Source organism: Physeter macrocephalus, chromosome 4 (assembly GCF_002837175.3).
Source record: "Physeter macrocephalus isolate SW-GA chromosome 4, ASM283717v5, whole genome shotgun sequence".
Taxonomy (NCBI): domain Eukaryota; kingdom Metazoa; phylum Chordata; class Mammalia; order Artiodactyla; family Physeteridae; genus Physeter; species Physeter macrocephalus.
The window spans coordinates 84715840-84720965 of record NC_041217.1 but is presented as its reverse complement, the minus strand read 5'-3'; positions in this window follow the sequence as shown (position 1 = coordinate 84720965).

Below are 5126 nucleotides of genomic sequence, written 5' to 3'. Positions count from 1 at the left end.
AGGTCTTTCTGAGCCCCGAGCCCACTGCACCATCTTGCCTGGTGAATATGTGTTGGTGTTGCCGGATGTGGGAGGAGGCCCGGTGAGCTTTTAGGCGGTGGGCTGGGCTGACGCCCATGGGCAGGTCCTGAGCAGGTCCCCAAGGTGTCTGTTCCTTCCTGAGAAGCACAAGCGGCTCAGGTTCCTGGGGACTGACCCTGAGGCTGGGGCTGTGGGATGTGTGGGGCAGGGAGGCTGCTGAGAGCCAAGCCGTCTGGGCACCGCGTCAGTCAGTTCCCAGGGTTGGAGCCCATCAGCAGTGTCTGGAGAAACACTTAAGTGACCAGTGCAAAATCAAATTAGGGGGATGGTGAGGTGGAGGTGTCACCAGGCCTGGAGGCCGTCTTGGGCGGCACCACCTTGGTGAACTTGTAGTGGTTTGTTCTTGTCAGTCCCCCAGGGTTGAATGGAGCCTGAGAGCCTGACGGACACATGATCATTCACTCACCTGAGGCCATACACCAGGTTGCCTAATGGGGAGCTCTTGCAGGAGGGTATCTGTCATCTGGACTGGAATGTCCTTCCTGCGTGCTGAGCATTTTTGCTCCCTTTGGCTGATAGAACTATGGGTGGGGAAGGTGAGGCACGTGCTACGGGTGGGGAGAAAAGTAAACCCAAAGGAGTTGGTTGATGCTTCAAGTGTTTAAAAGAACACAGGTCTTTGGCTACATCTGAGAGCACTGAGCAGGGCAGCTTGTGTGCCAGTCCCCACCTGGGGGAGATCCATCTCTTGAGTCTTCATTCACTCATTCATTTATTCATTATTTTATACCTTCAGCACATACTTGAATGCTACCACATACCACATCCTTGACTGCATAACAGAGATGGAATTTTCAGATACTCAAAGTCCCTGCCTCATGGAGCTTACATTCCAGGTGGAGCACATTTTACTGTGCTTTCTTGTGTTCTCTTTTGACACATTCCTTTAGGCAGATAATACATTTTCTTCTCAGTAGTTTTAGATGTACTACCCCAGCCTCTGGTTGCCTCTTCTATAATCAGGCCTAGAGAACTGGGCTCAAGGAATAGGGACATTTACTTCCTACTCAATACTAAGCCATGTTCACCCAAAGGGGAGAGAGGGAGGGAGAAGGTTGGGGGGTGGGGTGGGCATAGAACACAGATGTCTCTTCATTCATTTCTCCAAGGCAGCCCATAGGCCCACAGGGATGTCCTCTGCCCTCTGCCCTCACCAGACCTGGGCTTGGGAAACACTCTGCCCTTGATTCACTTTTTTTTTTTTTTGGCTGCGTTGGGTCTTCGTTGCTGCGCGTGGGCTTTCTCTAGTTGTGACAAGCGGGGGCTACTCTTCATTGTGGTGTGCAGGCTTCTCATTGCAGTGGCTTCTCTTGTTGCAGAGTGCGGGCTCTAGGCGTGCGGGCTTCAGTAGTTGTGGCGTGCGGGCGCGAGGGGTGCGGGCGCTAGAGCGCAGGCTCAGTAGTTGTGGAGCACGGGCTTAGTTGCTCCGCGGCATGTGGGATCCTCCCAGACCAGGGCTCGAACCCGTGTCCCCTGCATTGGCAGGCAGATTCTTAACCACTGCGCCACCAGGGAAGCCCTTGATTCACTTTTGAGTCCTTGGAGTTCAGCTCCTGGACTTTTTTGGGGTTCTCATCACATTGTGTTATAAGTACTGATATCCTTTTATTGCCCCCAACAGACAGAAAGCTTTTTTTTTTTTTTAGAGTAGGCAGGAGTCTTCTTCCTTTAAAAAAAAAAATTATTTATTTATTTAGGCTGCATTGGGTCTTCATTGCTGCGCAGGGGCTTTTTCCAGTTGTGGCGAGCGGGGGCTACTCTTTGTTGCGGTGCGCGGGCTTCTCATTGCGGTGGCTTCTCTTGTTGCAGAGCACGGGCTCTAGGCACGCAGGCTTCAGAAGTTGTGGCACACGGTCTCAGCAGTTGTGGCTCGTGGCCTCTAGAGCTCAGGCTCAGTAGTTGTAGCACACAGGCTTAGTTGCTCCGCGGCATGTGGGATCTTCCAGGATCAGGGATCGAACCCGTGTCCCCTGCATTGGCAGGCAAATTCTTAACCACTGTGCCACCAGGGAAGTCCAGACAGAAAGCTTCTTATTCAGCGTTCTATCTTCCTAGCCCATCCCAGGGCCTGATGCATAGTCTGTTAACACATGGTTGCTCAATTAAGATAATTTGTACAATTTCAAAGCCTCATTGGTTCTCCTGCTGGTCTCTACACACCTATCTCTGGTTTTTCCTTTCTAAGAGAGATGCCATCCTTCCCCTATCTACCCACCCCCATCCAACAATTCAGGGCCCAGCTGGCATGCCACCTCTTCCAGGAAGCTTCCTCAGCCCTCCAATCAAAAGGGATGTCTCTTTGCTCACTGTCTCAAGAAGTTCACACTCTGATGTGTGTGATGATGGTGGTTCAGAAAAGCAAGTCACAGTGATAATTGTTATTTATGATAGAGGTAATGATCATAGTGAATATTGAGTGTTTACACTAGGTCAGGAAGGATTTTACGGCCATTGCCTTGTTTAATCCTCATAGCAACCTTCTAATGGAGTTCTGCTGTTATTCCCATTTTACAGATGTAGAAATTGAGGCTTAGAGAAGTTAGATGCTGTGCCTGCGGGGTCAGAGCTGGGGAGGGTCTGAGATGGAATTTAACATCAAGGTTTATTCTCTTAATAACTATTGCACTCTAGCCATGAAGAGACATCAGAACGCAAAAAGGGCCATTGAGAAAATGTGGGGAGTGTATCAGTCAGGATTGTGCAGAGAACAGAATCACTAAGAATGATATGAAATAAGCAATTTATGATAAGAATTACACCTTACATAATTGTGGGAACCGGTGAAGGATTCCGTGGAAGGTTGTGGTCCCTGCATCTGGCCTGGGCCTGGAATTGCTGTATACCTGCAGGGACAGGATTTGGGAAGAAAAACTGGAGGTGAGGTTGGGGAGAACAAGGTCAACAAGCCCCATAAGAACAAACTAGAACCCATGTCTCTCCCTTACTGACTCCAGCCTTGACAAGCCAGGTGACCTGCAGCAGAAGCTGCTGGTGCCATTTGGCCTGGAGCTGCACAGGTAGGTGGCCCAGGACTTGGAGGGAGCTGGAGCAGCTGTGAGCTTGGCTACTGTCGGGGCAGTGCCAACAGGCTGAACCAGCAGTTAAGTGTCAAGGTTGTAATAGTACCTCATTTTGGCAGTGTTACACAAAATCATCTGAAACTTAGAAATAGAGCCAAGGATGATTATGTGTCCTTTCAAAGTCCTCCTTGGATGGATCCTTGCCTAATGCACCTACCTACAGACTATTTAATTCTCTAGGTTCTAGAATCCAGGAGAATAAACCTTTTTAAAAAAAACATTTTTTTAAATGAAGTATAGTTGATTTACAACACTGTGTTAATTTCTGCTATACAGCAAAGTGATTCAGTTATACATATACATACATCTTTTTCATACTCTTTTCCATTATGGTTTATCACAGGATAATGAATATAGTTCCCTGTGCTATACAGTAGGACCTTGTTGTTTGTCCATTCTGTATATAGTAGTTTGCATCTCCTAATCCTAAACTCCTAATCCATCCCTTTCCCACGCCCCTTCCCCTTTGGCAACCACAGGTCTGTTGTCTATGTCTGTGAGTCTGTTTCTGTTTTGTAGATAAGTTCATTTGTGTCATATTTTAGATTCCACATATAAGTGATATCATATGGTATTTGTCTTTCTCTTTTTGACTTACTTCACTTAGTATGACAATCTCTAGGTCCAACCATGTTGCTGCAAATAGCATTATTTTCCTCTTTTTTATGGCTGAGTAGTATCAGGAGAATAAACCTTTGCTATCTATTTACTATTGTTTAGGGCCCAGGCTCTGGGATGCTCTGTGTTCGCTCAAAGTTTTTGCCTTGCAGAGATGCAAATGATCCCTCCTGCAGTACAAATATATAACCCTGGTAGGAGCTCAGCTGAGACGGGAGCAACAGAGCTGTCAGGTGTCAGAGTAGCCAGTTAAAGCAACCAGCCTTAAATGGAAGAGGTAAGCCTGTAACCACTTGCTGTGATGGTGTAAACAAGAAGCTAAAACTGAGGAAGCAGCAGCTCTCCCTGTTCCATTTTCCTGAGACTCAGGTGGATCAGCACAGATGTGGGGTCATCTCACTATTGAGGGAGCGCCCAACAAAAGGCTCCAGCAGTTTGATGGACTCTGGGGTTGGGGAAGGGTGAGCTGGGGAAAGACCTCTGCACTGAGGACTGGTTTTCCCCTCCCCCCTCCCCTGCCCGCAGGGAGGCCTGGGCAGAAGTGCCTGAAGATGACCTCAACTGAGGCCTCAGATAAAGAGACCTGGGAATGAAGGCAGTGGCTGAGGAATGTAAATGTGTGAGAGAGCGAAGGTTAGTTAGTTTTATTGTATCTCTAAGTTTGCAATCATTCCGGCATTCCTTTTTTCATCGACTATATTGTTTCTTGAATTTTCCTTTGAACTGGATTTACTATTCTGCTAGTTCCTTCATTAAGGAGTTAAACTAATCTTTGCCACATGCTCCTTATATACGTGTATGATGGGCATGTTTTTAACCTCGTCATGGTTATACTTTGACAGTAGCAGTGTTGAGGGTGGATTGGAAGTGAGGAGACCCCAGCCTGTGGGGGTCCTTTGGAAGCTATTTCAGGAACTCTGATGAGTGTGTGAGGGCCTGACCCAAGGCTGTAGCAGGGAAAACAGGTGAGGAGGGGGTGGACAGGGGAGACGCTGAAGCACAACAACTTTTGGGTGTTGGTAAGTGATGAGAAGTAAGCAGGAAGGATTGCTTCCGTGTGGGAGGAGGCTAAGAGCACTCCAGAACTTCCAGCTCAGAAAACTAGCCCAGCAGGTCCAAGTCTTCCTTGGCTTGGGCTTATCCTCAGCATCTGAGAAAGTGGATAATGCTTAGAATTTACCTGGTTCTAGGACTGAGGCAGTGGTTATCACTAAATGACTCTACAGCCTCAGGGGATTAATAGGTACAAACCACTATGTAAAAAATAGATAAGCTACAAGGATTTATTGTACAGCACGGGGAATATAGCCAATATTTTTAAATAACTATAAATGGAGTATAACCTTT